Genomic DNA, 20965 nt, shown 5'->3' on the forward strand with positions numbered 1-20965 from the left:
GCAGTAAACGCAGATTTTTTTATTTATATCATAATTAGCACGTATAGACTGTATAAACAATGTGAATATAGATATACATGGAGTGATCATATACTGCCAGTACATGATCATCTATTGGGATTTTACCTTAGTAATTATTTACTAAGAAGTTGAACTTCTGACGTGTGTACTTTGTAGGCAAGCACTTATTTTATATAATTTCCTCCTTTAAAACATCTATTATTCACATATATACTAGTGACGGAGTGTTTATTGCCAGTTCTCCTCGTCCGTTTCTTCTTTACTAAGTTAGGAGCCGTATTTGTAAACATAGATTCCATGGGCTATTATTATTACATGATTTTAAGCCTTTAGTATTTTCCAACACTCATAAATTGTCTTATAACATTGTCGATTCCGATAATGTCTTATGGCCAAATAGGTCGGCTACGATATTCTTTATAGATAATGTAAGTATCATTTAAGTGTAAGAATACTTACTGTTATAAGATCATGTTTTAAATGATTAAATACAGTTGACTTACAGCTTCAAACAAAGAGTTTCATTTCTGGAAAAGCGAACATTCTCTATGCATAACAAAACTTTACATATGTTGCAATAGCTACTAAATAGTTAGACTAAATAATGTTTAAAGAACTTTATTTCTCATTACAAATATTTTATTTAAATCATAATATTAAGGTGAAACGAAGTTCGTGGGGGTTGAAAACGTCACGTTTTTCGGTTACGCGCCATGTTGCTTTTTTTATCTAAGTTTAGTATAGTGACGTAAATATAATGTAATATATGATAATAATAACAACAATGTATTAGTTTTGAAGTTTGGTTTGAAATAAGAATAACAATATATTAATCTGAAAATTATAAAATAAAAATACTTGTTCAAATTTAAGTGAATTTACAAGAAAATTGAGAGTGATTATACATTTTGTTTTATAAATTCAACACGTATGAGCATGATTTTAATATTTATTTGAGGTTAACCTCACTTTATGATTGTTAGTATCAGTGAATGTATATAAATCTGTTAAAACTAGCAAGTATTAATAAATATGACTGAAAAAATTGTTTTTCTTAAGGCTTAAGCCTTATCTACCCCATTTTCGTGTAGTTGCAAATACAAGTAGAAAAATGAGATGTCGTAAAGAAGTTTCACTTCTTACCTGTGTACTCTGGTACACACACATATTTTTTTTAATTCGATAAGTATATTGATTTATGTTAGCTATAACGTTATATACGTTAATTACATATATTAATAGTATATAAAGTCTTTAACAATACCGTTACAATATCGAAATAAAGGCAGACGTTTCATAGATTAATTACAAAAGCACATTATAGGCACTTGAAAGGCATTGTTAGTGTACTTTTCAAATTAAAGCATTAAAGTGTTTCGACCCCGTCATTATATTAGAGTGTTGTTCCATTCCACCCTTCGCCCGCCCGGCCCACTCCACTATGCTACTCCGGGCCAGTGCTTCCAGATTCACTGTTATATCAGTAGGTTTACTGATTTTAACTGTCGTATTAAATTGCTACACTTCTTCATTCTTTGGTATTTTTTTACAGATGTATAACTGTTAGTAATATTAATAACTTTTATTTCCAAACCTTAATTGTGAGTTAAGAAGTTTCAGTGATTTTGAATTGAAAAAAATATTTCTTAACATTTAGTAAAATAACATTTAGGAAACATGATTTGCTTAGCAGGTTTTGGTTTGTCCACTGGGAGACATTTAGTTTTACATGATAAATAACTGTTAATAATCGGCGCAAGTAAATTAATTATGTGTAAATGTTAATATGTTATTTTGTTTTAAGTTGTAGTAGAAGTAATAATTACATGACCGTTTTGTGGCCTGGCCATGTTACATATTATTAGAATATACTTAATATTGTAAATACTTATTATCACTTGAAATGTTTACGCAGAAAAACTACAATTTTGTGTAATCATAGCTTTATTAAGCAGCCTATATTGCTTTTTCGTTTATTTTTTCTTTAAAAAACATATTTACAGCTGTTTTGAGTTTGTTGGTAAATGTGGTTAGAAAAACACAAATCTCAGTGGATTAATAAAATATACTACAGAAAACGATATATTTATGGTAAAATTATTTTAAAATATAGCAGAAAACAAAAAAAATTACAAATTTGTTGTTACAAGTTTTCGTAAGTTTGTTATATACATTCGTCGTGACAATGCTACGTATGATTTAAAAATCTTCTGTTTTTTTTTGGAAACTACAGAAATTTTAATCAGTAGCGCTGCTTCACTATTTCGCCTGCATTCGCTTAATCGCGGATTGCCTTCGCGTTGAGCGTTCTCGGCTCATTCCGTTCCGAGTTTCGTGGTGTGAGGACGTTATCTGTGTACGTTCTGATACGAAAACTTTCCTCGAGTGTACGGTGTAAACATTAATGTATTTCATATTTAACCTTATTCGCGTGTCAATTTGACTCTACAGTGTAAATTCCGTGATTGTGTGTTGGACTCTATTGGATTTTATAACCCTTGTGTTTACACGAAGGAAAACTAAATAAGGTAAGAATATTATTGTATATGCAGCGTTAGACAAACCGTTTTTCTGTTAACAGTTTGACACATTTGACAGAAAGCTTAGCGTATTTTTGTTTTTTTAAGTATTAGCGATAACTTTTGCTTTTTAGTGCAATCTGATCTTTAAAATGTATCTTGCTTCACTGTTTTAATTATTTGTTAGGTGAAAAGCTCCGTTTTCATGATATAATTTCGACAATAATTTCTAAAATAGACAGTTCTGAGCGCGGTAATTAACAATACAATTTAATTCAAACCAACGTGCGGAATATTATCGGTATTAATTATTGACGTAATGTTTATTTACGTCATATTTTTATTATATTAATAATTTGGTAAATGCGGAAGATTAAAAATTCAAAGTTAATAAGTAAAAGGATTCACGGTATACTAGGATGTTTGGTAGTCATTGGTAGATTCGAGCGCGAACTGTGACTCTTGTATGTGAAAAATAATAGATTTTACATAATATAGCTGATACACAAATAGTTTGCATGCAAATAGCATAATATCATATATAGCTCTAAATTTTGACTATGAATAGTGAACAATTGTTATAATTCAGCGTAATAGTGATATCTTATTAATATATATATATATATATATATATTCATTTATTATCAGAAAACAAGGTTCCATAATTAATGTCAAATGTATATATTTTTTGTTTATAAATGCTTGCCAACCCCCTGGTACATACAATATGCATTATGGCAAGTACTTAGGTAAACATAAACACGAAGGTATAAAAAAATATATAAACTAACGAAAATTATTTAAAAATATTCTTGTTAGGTATTTCTGTCGGTTATTTACAAAAGCAAAAAAAATTTTACATCATAATTAATGCATCCGAAGTGGAATGTGTTTCTTGTAGTTAGTAATACATATGCGGGCAAAACCGGGGGAGATAGTGTATATATATCATATTTCTAATTAGTTGACGCTGTTATGATAATTAGAAAAATATAGATAACACGTTTATCGTATTAAATATCGTATATTTAATAATTATATATCATTGGAACCGAAATATTGCGTAAGTAATTAAATATAAATTATTTGTTTATATTTTTGACGCTTTTGTTATAGGTAATTTGGTAATAGTATGTGAAAAAGTGGATTTTGAAGAGCATATCACTCGCTCGTACGTAGAAAAATATCTTGACGATACTAAATACAAGGTAACAACAAATATACCTACTCTGAGGCCCAGACGTAAGAGAGAGGGTAGAAATGACATTTCCGTGATTAGTTTCCTTATATTTACTTAAAAATAAAAATAAAAATAGTTGATAGACAATAGAACAAGAAAGTTCTTACACTTGACAGGAATGTTTTTTTAATATTTGAGTTGAGTTTTTTAATAGTCTAGTATAATATAATAGTGTTATTATTTTCTTTAATTGTAAAAACAAAAATGTACCACGCAGTATTTTAGTCTGTGCAACATTTTTGCTCGTTTTCCTTGTCTCCCCTTCCGAGCCTTAGGGAACCAGGTGTAATTAACTTAATCAACTGAGCTCCAGATATAATAGAAAGTACTATACAATAGAGGTAATTACAAGATCCAATTTTGAATTGCCAACTTTGCTGTTAGTTTGAAACAAAAGCTTAATTAATTAAGTCGAGAACAATTAAGTTCAGCGTAATATTCTCAGCAATTACGCGAATTCGATGTATTTTGTAGTCGGTAATTGCCGAGTCTCGAATCAGATTGTACCGACACTAATACAGCACACATTAATTAAATGTGAACGCAAACAACGATCTAATTGGAAAATGTTATAATTAATTTAGATACATTTAATAAATATTTATATTTTTCTTTCATTCCCATATAATTCATTCGTAACAGTTACTAATAATATGATAGTAAGAAAATAGCCTACCAATTCTTAAAAGGCCGGCAACGCACTTGTGAGCGAAGACAATGAGTGTCCATGAGCGGCAGTATAGCTTAAAATGAGATGAGCCTCCTTCCAGTTTGCTATTATATAAAATACGAGATTTTATTAGTAGCGGACGGTCTTATGTTGAAAAATCGAGATACGAGTCTTGACTATGACTTTGATTGGTGGATCGCTTAGACCAATCACAAATAGTCGATACGTCTTAACGTTTGTCATATAACAAACGTTCTAAGCGTTAAAATTATTAGTCCTTATTTATATATAATTAATAATAATTGCAACAACTTAGCTACTATCTGTATATTTTCATCACAGACTAAACATAATTAACAGAAACAGACTTATTTAGTTTTATAAATTTAAAAGAAAAGATTTAATTAACCTTTCATTGTTAATTAATTACTATTATTGTTTTATCATATACCTAATATATATATATATATATATATATATATATATATATTAGGTATATATATATATAAATATATATATATGTATTTACAATATATATTTGCGGATGCTTGCACGTCGATAGAAAGAGCCCATCGGGAGTTGTGTGCTGCGATGTCGCGGGCTACTCGATTGTGAGGAAGTTGCAATAATCTAAAGAAAATACTTTTTTAACGGATTGAAGCTATGTATTATTTTAAACTTGTATTTATTTATTAACACTTCGTTGCATTACATAAAAGGAAAATTATAAACATAACTAAATGAAAAGCAACTGGCGGCCTTATCGCTTTAGAGCGATTTCTTCCAGACAACCACTGTGAGTAGAGGAAAAAACCACTTTGAGTATATTACATAAGGTAGGCAAGAAGTGCAAAAATACATATTACAAATAATAAAATAGTATTATATTGTAAATAATATTTTTTTTTAATTATATTTTATATAATTTAAAAAAATCCGACGTTTACAGCGTGCATGGTCACGGTGACTGAAGACAAAATCTCTTGAATGTCAAAGAGTATCACAGCTGTAGAAAAATTATATTATCTGTATTTATTTCACCGGAGTTGATATCGACTACAAGATGAAGGGTTTTCGCAGAAATGACTCACGCTGTCCTCTATTGCAAGGATATCTGTTTAGCGCTGCGACATCTTGAGTTCTCATGTCATTTTCACACGTGTATATCCTTTTTATGACATATTTTCATAAGTTGATTGTCCTCATTTAACATGTGTGATGTTTGAGGGCATAAATAAAATAGATCTGATGTTTTGACTGGCTGAATAATAATTGAATTAGGGCCTGTTTCACAATGTCCGGATAAGTTCCAAATAACAACTATTACTTATTGGTAGGATAAATTTTTCACGACTGTCAGATAGCGCTATACGTCATGAAATGCGAAGTATCTTATTTGGAACTTTTATCTTTCGAATAATTCATGTGTTGCATAGCTATTTGGCACTTTATCCATACATTGTGAAACAGGCCCTTAATAATACTTGAATAACCAAAGCTATTTAACGATATTCTTTCATCATTAAAGCCCTACATTATCTCTGACGAACTTTATTATAAAATAATGAATATTTAAAGAGTCGTAAGGGAGATTCCATAGATAGAACAAAAATAATTTTAAAATTAGAACGACGAGTTCCACACATTCACAGCTAATTTAAATCTGTTGTTAATCTGTGGAACTATGAATATTATATTGTAGGTGTGCGAGTTATAAATCAGAAGCGATGTCAGTGGGAAGGCGCATGTAACGAGACGCTATACCGGTGATACCCTTCCAATTAAAGCTGTGCCTAACAGGGCACAATTTGTTTATATATTTTTTTATATTTAGAACAACAGATAGTAAAGGTTTAAAAAAAGAAAACTTGTTTTTTTTTTAATTTATTTATTAGCCGGATAAAACTTATATTTTTTAAGCATGTATTACTATCAAAAAGTTAATTTAGTTAATGAATGACATGATGATATATGATAAAAATGATTGACAAAATGGCAAGTCTATTAATTATACTAACAACTAGTAATATTATTAAAAATAAAATATAGTTTTCATTATAAACTTGTTAAGCATAGGCTTAACAAGTTTCAAATGAAAACTATTCTAAGACATTCGGGCAGCAGTGTTGGCCTAGTGGCTTCAGCGTGCGACTCATCCCTGAGATCGTAGGTTCTATTCCCGGCTGTGCACCAATGGACTTTCATTCTATGTGCGCATTTAACATTCGCTCGAACGGTGAAAGAGAACATCGCGAGGAAACCGGCTTGTCTTACACCCAAAAAGTCGACGACTTGTGTCAGGCACAGGTTATAAGATTGACAAATGATAATGACAGATACAGCAATCTGAAGCCCAGAACTAAAATGTTTTTGGTTGTAAGATTATGTTGTGGGTGACCAGAATTTCAAATGTGGTCACATTTGAAATTGTGTGTCTGTAAGATACTGCAACAATACTAATAACTAAGAAACGTAGTACAATTAAAATTAAGTGTTTATTACCACTACACGAAATATATTAATTATACTAATTACTTGAGTTTACAGAAGGTTTCAGTTTCCTGGGCGGGCGGGCAAATTGCCGCCCACGCGACGACAGTCAGCCCTCGGACATACCCTCTCTGCGCTTGTTACAGCCTTCGTTACGAACTGTTTGTTCTATGTTAAAATGTGTTTATTTGCACGTATGCTCCCGGCTAAAAAATATATGAAAAGACCCTTTAAGACTTTTAATGATTTCCCGGCAAAGGGAAATTGGGTTAGTTATTTTCCCCGGGTTGCCCCTCGTTAAGTTTTAATGGGGTAGCTAGCTACGACGTAATCAAACGTGCTTATTTAACTTAACGACATTTACAGGTTTACTTTGTTGTCAATAGAGAACTGGTATAGTTACGTCTTTGTCTTCGCTAACTAGACGCTTCATTAAATGACGAAGAAAGAACTCGCGAAGGATTTATATGGCAATATTAATTGTTATGAGAATTTAGCACTAACACCGCTTAAGGAATATGTGAATAAGTAACGAGGCAGTAACGAGTTAGACGTCGAGGCTTCCGGCGAAGGCAGTGCCGGCTCCCCGTATAGGCAGAACGCCTAATTAATCTCCAGTAAAATGTCGACGCCGGCCGCGTGTTTTTGCCAGGAACTCGGCTCATTAGAGCGACGAGGCATGTTGATTACATTCTGTTTCGCTTATTAGCAAACTCTCATTAGAGCACTATTGTTGTAATTAAACTAGCGTAGCGTATCGACGCGAAATCTGGCTTTGTTTTTTTTAAATTGCGTGTATTTAATTGAGTACGATGCGTAAGTGTTCTTGTGGCTGACGTCCGTTGTTACGCAAGGAATGTGAAGAGGTTTACACAATTACTCGGAGGTGTGTTTTGTCAAAGCATGACGTCATGGGTGTAGCTTTAATTGGGGAAGCGAGAGCATCCCGTGCCTCCCTAACACATCTAATTGGCTCGATAACACTAACTGGAGAGCTTTTCTCTAAAATGTTTACTCATCGTCATTAGTTATAATAGGGATCCAATTCTCGGCGACACCTGCTCGGAGCCTCATTCGTGTAACTGTACACAAGTTATACCCTGTTGCAGTTAAATGTTTAAAGAACTTTATTTCGCATTACAAAAAAAAATATATGAGAAACTTAATATTGATATGTATGTATACGAGCGAGATACACGTCGCCATTAGCCGTCTTAGTTTTAGTCAACTGTGTTCATTATAACAGTTACTCAATAGAATTCAGTCAAATCATCTATATAGCTATAATCACCGGGAAACGGTTTTGACTGTAATAATAAGCCTTTTTTCAGATACTTTTACACATAAAGATGTAAATTCCTAGCTCATCCCTTTTGGCTGCTGTGTGGTTTTTGGCAAATTTTACAAATCACAACATTCTTGTCTGCGATTTTTTCCATAGTTTGGTTTATCCACCCTCTAAGTTGTACTTCTCTTTTTCGTTTATTGCTCTAAGCAACAGATTAGAATTTTCTTGCTCCATTTCTTTTTTTAACAGTTACTTACGGCAGATGAATGAATGAAATGTATTGACAACCTTTCACTGTGAACAAATTAAATTCTGTTTTTCTTTTTCTTTTTTTGTTTAACACTAAAAATGTTTACCTTCTTGTTATATAGGTATATAAAAAAATGAACTATTTGTGATGGTTTGTAATTGGGCCACATTGTTATATATATACATCTATTTCTGTATTGTGCTGTGAATCTTCTGAATAAATAAATAAATATTAAATGCAGTAGCAGTAGTTCCATGGATCTGACGATTAAAAGTCAACAACGATGACGATAAAAAGAGTAAAGATATGTCATCTATATAAAAAACGCAAAGTTTGAAGATGTTTATTCCAATTGGAGTATTTTTTAATGTTTCCTTGAACTCTGAGAACCAGTACCAAGCATTATAAAATGTTCCATGTGTTGGTATGTAACTAAAAATGTAGGATAAGTAAAAAATCATATTATGGCGAAACTAAGTTCGCGTTTGGCACGCTTCACATACATGTGTTTTTAAAATTGCATTTACGAATACTAGTGTCGTTACCTTTTGAGATCTTGCCCTCAATGTTCGTGATAATTTATTATCATAGGCAAATATGACCGAGCTTTGGGTCTGTCTAGAATTTTTGCAAAATGTTTAAATAGATAATTATTACGGAAAAAAAAAAATACATTCATCCATGGTACAGTCTCTATGTTTGTCAGTAGTAAAACTTTACAGCTTTGACAGCCATCAATACGGGCAATTAAAATATAAATAGTATTTGATGTAATGAACAATTATTCAAATGAATTCGACATGTTTTTTCCACAGCTCAGCATTTTTCAAGACAGTTTTTGCCACGTACCACCGTTATGTGGAACCAGCTGCCCACTGAAGTATTTCCGAACCAATTCGACTTAGGGTCCCTCAAGGAAAGAGCCAATTCTTAAAAGGTTGGCAGCGCACTCACGAGCCCTCTGGCATTAAGAGTGTCCATGGGAGGCGGTATCACTTACAATTAGGTGAGCTTCCTGCCCGTTTGCCCCCTGTTCTATATTAAAATAAATGTTTTGAATACGCCTTTAACATACATTATTAAAAGTTTAATATGTTACTTTTCTTATACTATCAAGTTTCTATGTCGTCTTGATATTTTTGACTTTAAAACTCAAAGGTTTCATTGTCTTGATTACGCAAGATGTCATATGGTACATGGTGTAATGGTTGCAGCTCCTTACAAACGTTGTGTAAAAAAACTTCGCGTTTAAAAAGAGTGGCGGAGAGTTTATTGCCAGTTCTTCTCTACCGTTCTACGCCCTTGATTTGAGAACTGGCAGTAAATGTAAATTCACAATTAATTTATTTTTTTTTAATTAAGATATTTTTGTTTTAGTTTGAACTCCTTTTGAAGCAAGTAGCGGCGGAGTTAAATTGATCGGTACGCGTCAGAACTTCATATAACGGATATGAGCGGCCGTTTAATTTCCTTTCATATAACGGAAAAACAACTTATCAATATTCTTCAATAGTTTATATAGAACATTAGGGTATCCAGATATTAAGTGGACAAGCCCATGGACACTATAGTTGGCTCTAGTCATATCAAAGAGAGGAAGGGAGTTCGATTTTTGAATTATAATTTTTTGTTACTACCCACAATTTACTTAAATGTTTCTTATAAACAATTTTTTTTTGTAAAAATTTAGCCCGCGTTTTTTTATTTATGGCTCAATTAATAATGACCACGTTATATCTACTAGTTTTTTTAGTTATATATAGGCAAGCCAGTTTCCACACAATATTTTCCTGTACCGTTCTAGCGAATGTTAAATACTGACATATAAAGCATCCCGGCTATATACCAATAGTCTATTGGTTACCAACGACCTCAGTGATAAAAGTCACACGCTGTATCCACCAGACCAATACTGCTCGATACAAAATTATTTAAACTTACGATAAATCTTGCAAGATTGAATATGATACAAATCCACTGTCCACTACAAATGCAAAAGGTAATCTTATGTTTTGAGTGACAAATCCAATTTCATCCTCGGGTGCCCCCCCCCCCCCCCCCCCCCCCCCCCGGGCCGATCAGGCCTTATCCAAATTGAATCTTGAATAATAAAGAATCGGAGCGATTGGATTTTATTCCTTAAATTCAATTAGCGCGAGGGTCGTATGTGACTGCAGACGAGAGATAGCTAATCGTATTAAAAGGGTGGGTTTATGACTCTAATATAATAACGCCTATTTAAAGTTTAAGTGGTGTATTGCGTGTATGAGTTTTTTAATTAATATAAGGCTTTTATATCTATTGTTTACAAGCGGAACCGACAGACGTTGTCCTGCATGATATTTCAAGTGATTAGTATATTAAACAAAGTATGAGAATATTCAATGTCCGTCTGTCGAACTGATTTGGAAAATCTTAACTATTCAGGGCGCCTCCCAAACCAAAAAAAAACATTCAATGTATATCGAATATTTGATTTTGTGTGAAGTAAAGTTTATTAAATTAAGTACATATGGTACATTTTTTTAACAAATTGTACATAAAATAATTCTCATATACCTAATAACGAACCTTAAAATTTAATAATTAAAATATATTCACACGTATTACACTGTATACGTGCTAATGATAATATAAATAAATTAAATTCTGCGTTTACTGCAGAAGACGTTATGCGACAGAATTGCCATTTAAACTTCTAATATGTTACTACTAAACGAATATATCAACCGTGTATTTTTTCTCGATCTCCCTCTCTCTTAATCGGTCTACATCGCTCTCTCCCTTTTCTTCGACAAAAACGCTGCACATCTTCGTGACGTTACGCAAAAATTAAACCCTCATGTGCCTAAAGAAAATTCACTTTAAACTTAAGAAATAATGTCAAATATAATAAAGTAAATTGATTTTTCTAATTACCATACAAACTGGTGTATTTTCTATTAGGCATTGAGATTCCGCAGGTTCCGTAGGTATCACTTAACAATAGATCAAAATCTGGCGAGTAATGTCATTTGACAATTGAAAGAGCAGATCTTGTAAAACCACAAACCATAAATGTACATTTACAATTAATTTAATTTGTTTTTTTGACGTTTATAAGTGTATGTTTACCTATATGAATAAAGATATTTTTGAATTTGAGTTTGAGTTTGAGTTGAACCCTTTTAAAATTACAAAAAAAAAAAAAAAATCGCGTTATGCACTTAATTGAGCTGACATCGTATCAATAATGGCCCTCAAATCCCCGTCATTATCAATTCAAGCTATGCTATTAGTTTGAAAGTATTAATAAATTGGTAGATTATCGCTCCTGTGTTTGACATAACATCGAAATCTACTTTACGTAATGGAATTGATATAATGTACGCGATAAGACTGGAACTGCATTTCCAGCTTATAGGAATTAGACATTTAAAAGTTATTTCTTGGTGTTTATTAGTACAAACTATTTATTAAAGAAGAGTAGCGGAGAGTTTATTGCCAATTCTTCTCTTCCGTTCTACGCCCTGGATTTGAGAACTGGCAGTAAATGTAAAATTAGAATCATTTATAGTATATTTCTTTTTCTTTTGGAAGAAGTGTACATTATGTTATTATTTTATTTTTTATGTTACCTATATATGAATAAATGGTTTTTGTTTGTTTGTTATTATGTGTTAACACAGTGAACAAAATCTTCGTTGAAACGAAAATGTTGGACACAAATTTTATAAACTTGTATTACGAAATGTTTTCCGTAATGTTTATATATTGAGCTTTATTAATTTGTAGAAACTTTACAAAACATACATCTCATCTATGACATATAGATGATATAATATGGTGGAAGATATTTTTTATTCTGTTTATTAAATTATCAAGTATCAAAGTTATAAATGTTAAGAGGCTTATCGCGTTTGCGTAAGCTAATGTATTCTACCTTAATGAACGAATTATCCGTAACGAATGTATAGCTAGGTTGTAGCAATTAAACTACAGGCAACTACGATATTATATATAATATCTCTTTCCGTTTTCTATAATGTATACTACGCTAAGTGTTCTGAAGAATTGTTTGGGATGATCCCTCCTGCCTCGTTTCAGCATCGTACGAGCCGTATGAATTCTAAATTTCACCAACATCACCTTGATGGCTGGACGTCTTCCACAGTCCGGTACACAAGGCATTTTCTTTTTTGAACTAGCGAACTGTAGAATCGACTCCCGTTGGGGGTCATCCCTGAGAATACGACCTCCAACTGTTCAAAATTCGAGCGTCCTCCCTCAAAAGCCCGCAACGCACACAATAAAATCGGTGTCTATGGGCTGCGATCACTGCCCTTTTTTGCCTAGGATATTATTTACACTATCAAGGCTGCTTGGTTTGTTGGTACGGACTATATGTTCTAATAATATATATTAACGGTTTGGTTCCCAGGTTAAAACACACATTGACTCCGCATGCTTTAATTAATGGTCAATTAATTCGTCATCTTTGCTCATTATAATAATAAATGCCATATGGCGAAGTCGTTATACACAAGTTGATTGGAATATATTAAATATTCATATAATAATAGTCAAAGCAATATTTATTTATTTCGTAATTATGCAGCTAATAAATTATCACAAAAGTCAATTATACTTAAGATACAGCCAATGGAATACATAAGCTTCAAATGTTTACGAAAGAAAAAAATCTAAAAAAAATTTTTTAATACATTTAACGAGGTAATAATTCGGCTGTGTTGTGTGATGGTGTGTGTGAGTAGTACGCGGGGTGTATTTGTGTGCTCTTGATGCTGGTTTTCGAGCGCTATGGATATTCTAAATACTTTTATTTTTGTTTTGCTTAGAAAGTTCTACTCGATTACCATAATATGGTGTTTCTTATAAAACCCAAAAATACACTAAGATACCATCAATAATAACGCAATCAATAATAGTAAATATATTAACGCATCAATGGTTTAAAATTTTGATATATGTAAATACAATTTTTTTGTAGACTGTAATTTCTCTCAATAATAATCCAGTGGCTTTACAATCCTGTATATTCAGATTGCAGCCGTTTCTTCGATATTTTTTATAGACAAGTAAGTTGATCAGCCTTGTATCCAACAGTGTATCCTTTTATTAATAGGTCCATAACAACATACGTGCCTAAACATATTACGCCACAAATTTTACTCACACACACACATCAATTATGTTAGTACGTGTTAATTACACGGAAAGTAGGCATCGTAAAACTAAATAGAAACTTAAAGCTCATTAAGAGCGTATTAAACTGAATCACTGTAAATAGGAAGATTTTTGTGATATACTTATATAATGATTCATATCATGATACTTAAAAAATGACATACCGATAAAGGTAGCATGTGTTATTTGCGCACATAGAAAGAAATTCCAATGGGTGAACCATTCGATCGAAATACCACAAGGATGATAGTCGCTCAAACCACTGGCTCACAGCGTACATTCTCTTATGATGTATAAAAAGAAATAAGGGTAAGTTATTGTTAAATGATTATCTCCTATCCCTGAACTTGGCCAGCTGCATCCACCAATTGATTTTTCTTGTTTTGTGAACAACGTCGAACGAGGAAATCGACATGACAGAGGTTCAAATTATACTTGTAAGATTTTCTATGCGTGGCGTATGAGGACTTCATGTGTGACTTGCGGATGACAAGACAAATCGTTTTTTTACGAAAAATGTGTGAGAATATTTTGTGAAATTCCAGTGCAAATAGTGTAATAATGTCGGGTTCTGTGAATCTGGGAGTATAGCCATTTGCAAAGCACTGGCGTGCGGCGCAACCTTAAAAGCAATATCCGGCAAAGCGCGCGGCGCCCGGAAATGAACCGGAAACAGTGGTGTATTAAGCCGCAGGTAGCAGCCCTTCAATTTATAAACGCTCCTAGCCACACTCTATCACAAGCACTGTTGCTGCTCCATCTCCCACCTGATATCCGGTGCAGTTAATTTGTAATCCACACCTAGTATAGCTCTCAGATACGCCCAGAGCTGTCAAAACTTTTACGTTGGTTTAAGGTGATTGCATCCTGGTCTTGATCAGTCAGTCGGTCAGTGGTTATCAGAGTCAAGCTCCATAGTCGAGAATCTTACGTTTAAGGTAAACACGACAATAAATCTATTTAAGATGATGAAATTAATGGTAGTGAAATTAAAATGGTTAATAATAATATTTAGGTATAAATGGTGGCTGAAGTTAACATTAACAATCTATACTAATATTATAAAGAGTGTAGATTTATATGTATGTTTGTAAGTAAATGGCTCAAAAAGTACCTACTGGACCGTTTTTAAAAATTATTTTACCATTTGAATGCTACTTTTTCACTGAATAATAGGCTTTATTGCAAAATAAATTAATTATCCCATTGTAAAAACTACGATAATGTTACCCAAAGTGTAAAAAAATGCCTATAAAATATCTTTCATCGCATTCGCTGCGAAAACTATTGATGATCGAAAACAAAAATATTTTACGATAATGAGAAGACCAATGTACGTTTTAAATGTGTAATGTGTGTGTGCTTTGGTTTTAACTGGCCCTGGCTCAGCATTATGAGGATCAGACTGTTCAACAGCGCTGATCAGTTTGCCAGAGACCACAGCAGTTAGTTGGCGCCTCAGTCGTAAAAAGAAAAATAATTTTTATGTATACTAATACTTAGAAGCATTGTAAGTTTTAATAAAAAGTGTATAGTAAAAAAATAAATATAGATATTAAAAATAAGTATAGTTTAGAATTAAATAAATAAGTATTTTGGGCGGATTAAAATTTCGTGAGATTTTTCCTATGTCTAATGCCAAAGAGTGAGAAAGAGAAATAGATTGATCGAGAAGATAATTTGAAAGGCTTGGCCTTCATCCGAGAAGATTACATATCTACAGGCAACTAAGATACTAGCTTAAAATACTAGTAACATTTGAAATAAGGCTTTATATATTTGGTAACTGTTTACTAGTAAGCTCAGGATCACACACATACGAAGCCAAGTGAACACAGTTTTTGTGGATTTGTAGGTTATTCTTGTCGTATTTAATGTGACTAATTTCGGAACGTCTAACAATTTGTTACATTTCCACGTCATTAAAATGAAACCTGTAGGCATCCCTACTCATCGGCAAAGAAGACAGAGGGTGTAGACCGAGAGAAAAAGGCGGCGTAAAAACTCTCGGTTTAAAAAAGCAAATCGTCAAACAACGTATATTTTAAAGCCAATATAGCAAATTAATTAGATTCATACATATATTCGTGTAACTTGATATGAACTATAGATACTATGTTAATGGTTATTATTATTAACAACTTGACATGTATGCAAAATAGTCTTGCATATGAAATGTCCGAAGAGGACAATATCAAAATTCTTTGGCCTGAACTAACATTGAAATGAAATAAAGTCGGCAAACAAAAGTTTGCAAATCCAATATGATTTGGCGCGTCGGTAAACATCGGCGGCGTCCCGGTGATATCGCAAACGAATAACATTAAACTTTGTATGGATTGAATGTAGAAAACCAATTTCGGTGCTCGGCGAATGCGAGCCAATAGGATGAGGGTGTCAGAACGCTTTGACAGCTCTCTGATTGAAAAATACGGAAGGCTGTTTATGGAGTAAGCGCGCTTCCGGTGAGCGTAACTTGCTCGGTTCGTTTAGAATAATGTTTTTGTAAGTGTCGATTGTGTTTTTGTTTAAAAGGAGGGTAGTTTGACTTAGTATGACGAGTTAACTTTAGCCGCCTACATTTCTAAACTGATTTGTTTGCTTAATAAACGGATTATATTCAAATACAGAATCATTCACATTGTCAGAAGGATCGCGAGTGCGTTGTCGGTTTTTCAAAAATTGGTACCCTCTTTTCATAAAGCACCTGAAGTCGAATTGGAACATCTTTCAGGCCGCTAGTTAAATGGCGCCGTTTAGTTAAAAAGCTAGACTGTTAATAGAACGGCTGATAAATTTTCGTCTTCGACAATTTTTTTTTTAATTTTCAATAAAAATTCGACTTAAGGTCCTTCAATAAAAGAGCGTACCAATTATTAAAAGGCCGGCAACGCACTCGCGAGCCCTCTGGCATTGAGAGTGTCCATGGGCTGCGGTATCACTTATCATCAGGTGAGCCTCCTGCCCGTTTGCCCATGTTCTATAAAAAAAAATGATATTAAGTATATTTAGCTTTGATATACAAACATGATGATGACGTCGAGTCTGAACCAGAGAATATTTGAGTCCTACACCTAAAGGGGCTGTAGGGCCACTGATTTCTTTATTTATTTCAAATAAATTAATATTCAAAAATTGGTTGAAAATATTCGTGATGCTGTTAAATATTCTATTTATTAGCGACATCGTACAGTATTAGCATTTTGGTGTTAATTGTCTTTCTCAAGTGTGAATTGTTACTTTTACGAGTTTTAATAATTTAATGGATACCAATTGTGTAACATGTTAAGTGATGAGAATGTTTTAGATACACTTGAAGTGACGTAATGAATTTATTAAATACTAGCAGACTCGGCCAAGCGTTGCTGTGGCTAAGGTTTTTGTTATATTACATAGTAGTAAATTAATCAAGGGAAACCGTAGGAGAACTTATGTGAAACGTTGGTACCACGACACGGACCTAAACTAAACTACCTTTAACTCAGCGCCATCTGTTAGAATTGTATCAAATAATAAACAAATAATTTGCAATAAAATAAAATTGCGACTATAATTAAAGATCTTACCTATCCTATCTCTCAAGTTGGATCGAACTGCACATGGTGAGCGAATTTTATTATAATCGGTTAAGTGGTTTAGGAGTCCATTGAGGACAAACATTGTGACACGAGATTTATATGTATTAAGATTTAAAAAACATTGTTCGCACATTTTAAGTAACGTCCATTTACGCCCGAACCCAATAATTAATCCACAACCTCAGATTGTTTTCAATCAGACCGTGAAAGTCGATCAATCTTCTATCTGCATCCCAATAACCAAACCCTACAAAGACAATTCATTTTCGGCAACGGATAGAATGCAATATACTATGTTTAAAACACATCAAATGTCTTTTTAATTATTAAAAAAACTGGTATAAGTTAAGATATTGGCACAGTGAAACTGTACTTGTAATTTTCATACAAAAGTCTATCCATATACACCGATCCGACCTACCATGTATAGCTTGTATCGACAGATGGCTATTACAATCCATCGATTGGTTATTTTAAGTAGGGTACAAAATTTCTACATTTTCATTTCTTTTGATTCAACTAGAAAGAGAGATTTTCTTTTGAGGGTAATTCAACACATATTTCCTAGCAAAACGACACCAATCTGACAAATGTAAGCTAAATTATTCACGTTATATTATTTATTTAATATTTTAAAGATTCTTAACGCGTCCGTACCATATGGAGGCATGATGTATGACTGTGAAATTATTGAGATATCTCATAAACAGACGACCCCCGTCGATATATCACGAGTTTGGACATCAGCATTCCGCTATTGGAATTCTGCGGATGATTTTCCTTCAGGATTTATGCAACGGGTGCGCATTACCGCTAAGGGAAATGGCTAAATCGCTAAGTGAAAAATTATCACATAATTGATACATAAATAATATAACAAACGTGATTAGTACTAAAAATCGGTTCCCTTTACCAAATGTTTGTGTGTGCGCGTGTATTTGTGTGTGTGCGTGAGTGGGAATTGGGAATTATTTGTTGGGTCTAGGTCTCGGTAACATCTCTACCTCGCTGTAAGATGTCTTCAGTAGTCTGTTCGTATATTTAATTTCAAAGTGAATTTTCTTAAGGCATGGGTAAAAAAGATTTACAGATGAAACGTCACGAACGTGCAACGTTTTTGTCGATGAAAAGTGAGAGGGCTATTGAGACCGATTGAGAGAGAGTGGGAAAGGGAGATCGAGAATAAATACACTATTGGTTGATATATTCGCTTAGTAGTTACATCTTAAAACTTTAGATACCAATTCTGTCGCATAACGCCTTGTGCAGTAAACGCAGATTTTTTATTTATTTATATAATCATTAGCACGTATACAGTCTGTAAACAATGTGAATATGATGGTACATAATCATCTATTGGAGCTTTCACCTTAGTAATAATTAATTTACAAAGAAGTTATGACATGTGTACTCTGAACGCACGCTATTTTTTTTTAATTGTAAGGGTACAGCGGTTTTATATGGACGAGCAATTAATTCATTGTAAATAAATAGTCTGCCTCCATATTGCGTCTGGCGAAGTCAGCCCGCACTGTCTGACCGACGACGACATCCCCAGTTCTATTTAAAAGCAGCTTGCGTTCAATGGGGAAAGTTCTGTGTTATTAAAATCAGGACGTTTATTGGGATCGCGTTTGACAGTATCAGACTTGAAATTAAACTTCATAACACAGATTACATTGATTTTGAAACTAAACGAACTTGATACATTAAGGGACCTTTTAAATAGGTTTTATGTTAAAATAAATAAATTTGTACAAAATTAATTACTTGGCAATTATTTTTGTAAGGCAAAGCAGTTTCTTTAAGAGACTATTTTTAGCTAGATAGATAGATTTTTTTAGCAAGGTGGATTTACAGTTCTACTATAGGCAGACATACTCGATGCTTAAATATAGACAGTACACAAATATGCTTCTGAATTACTTAACATAAGGTGAGCCTCCTGTATTTTTTTTATAGAAAAAAATACTCGACTAAGAATCAATTTAATTATAGCCATTGTTTCGTAAAGTAATTTTTTGGCAAGCTAAACTTTTTTATTTAGCAAGGTTTTTACGCATTACGGTGCTCTTATATTAATTTATGTTGTCCTTATATTTATATACTAAATACCTCATTTAACAATAGATCGGTACATATATAACTTCCGAATATATTCACGATAAACGTGATTAAATTGTACGATTAGCGACTACTGTTATAGTAATAAGGCGGGTCAATCGTGGCGAGGATTTCGGGATATGAGCTCAGCAATTCATTTAAAACGGCGGAATTAAATGTCTAGGAGATTACGGCCGGTCCGTTGGGATTACTTAGAGATAACTAAGACGTATATTGAATTGCTTCAGCGTTTAAACGCATGGCAAAGTTATGTATCGCTTACTGGTTTTTAGAGATATTCCCTGTTGGACTGTGTGCGCTTTTAACATTGGAAAGAATATTGCTGGCATGTCTCAGACACAAAAAGTTGACACCGTGGGTCAGGCATAGAAGGCTCAGCTACTCTATTAGTAACAGCAAAAGATCACGAAAATCTGAACCTAGAGAGTTGTAAAGGCTCCATGGTCAATTAATAGCAAATAAATTACACTATAACTCGATCCGTCCTTCATATAACGCGGGATATTTCTCCCTATAACGCGAAGATTTTTCAAGTTATATTTCTGTAGTCTAAAATTTATAATGATTTGTCAAGTGACTCAAAAATTAAACTAGGTTTAAAGAATTACGGTTTTACGCGAATATTCTTGGGGATAGGGGGATGACTTTACAAAAAAATAATATTCACTTAATGTTAATATTTATAACGAAATTATCTAAAATTAAAAAAATATATAATGTTAATAACAAATCCGGTAAAGAATTAGAATGTGTTTGTGACGTAACAGACGAGACTATAAAATATTCTCTAATGAGAAAAGAAATTTTATAGACTATAATCTCTACTTTAATAATTAGTAGAGAATCACAAAATTATGAAAATTAGTGAATATTTTCTCTATCGAGGCTTAGGCTCATTCCATATTTAAATTCTGACTTGATCTTAGGTCTTTTGCGCTTTCGAAATTCAAAATGAATCTAGATCTTGTCTTTGAAGTTAACTTTTAGTTATCATTCGATATTTAAATTTGAATATTTATGATTGACTTTTCTTGTGACCATAGGCTCAATACTTAAATTAGTTCCTTTTTTGAAATTGCTAACGCTATGGAAAAATACTATACTAAAAATTACCACTATGCATCACTCCTCCAGAAAGTAATTATCCAGTATAATAATTTAAAAACATTCCCTACGAAAGCCACGAAACTCGGGTCCAATTGAATCACATCTTAATTACAAAACTGGTGAATATTTAATTAAAACTTTGTACCTTATATATTGAGTCAGAGCCGATTCCGTTTGTGGAGTCGACATTCAACAAAGCTTTTTAATTGAACAACCAGTCCATTGTGCTAAGTGATTCTGATGAATTATTTTTTCGTTCGGTAATTGAAGAAAGTAATTTTCAATTAACGGATTGGATTATCTTTGTTTATGGGCATTTTAATCCGATTTCTTACAAATAATATTTTGTTGATTTTAAAAATATTCAGCCTATAGATTGTAATTAATATAGTCTGTAAAGTAGCTAACCCGCTCTTAAGCAACGCAAGCTAGATTCAGCGAACACTTTATTTATTTCGTAATCCTAAAACTAACATAAATTATATGTTAAC

The 20965-nt window shown here is 32.8% G+C and overlaps 1 protein-coding gene across 1 annotated transcript in view; it reads left to right on the forward strand.

The window, feature by feature from the left end:
• Positions 1-2350: 2350 nt before the first annotated feature.
• The window catches only part of LOC110996569 (LIM domain only protein 3), a 51365-nt gene continuing 32750 nt past the window's right edge, over positions 2351-20965 (forward strand). The window contains exon 1 of the mRNA XM_022264308.2: positions 2351-2549. The gene's annotated coding sequence lies outside the window, so the exon portion shown is untranslated. The remainder of the gene's footprint in view (positions 2550-20965) is intronic.

The sequence above is a fragment of the Pieris rapae genome, chromosome 22 (assembly GCF_905147795.1).
Source record: "Pieris rapae chromosome 22, ilPieRapa1.1, whole genome shotgun sequence".
Lineage (NCBI taxonomy): Eukaryota > Metazoa > Arthropoda > Insecta > Lepidoptera > Pieridae > Pieris > Pieris rapae.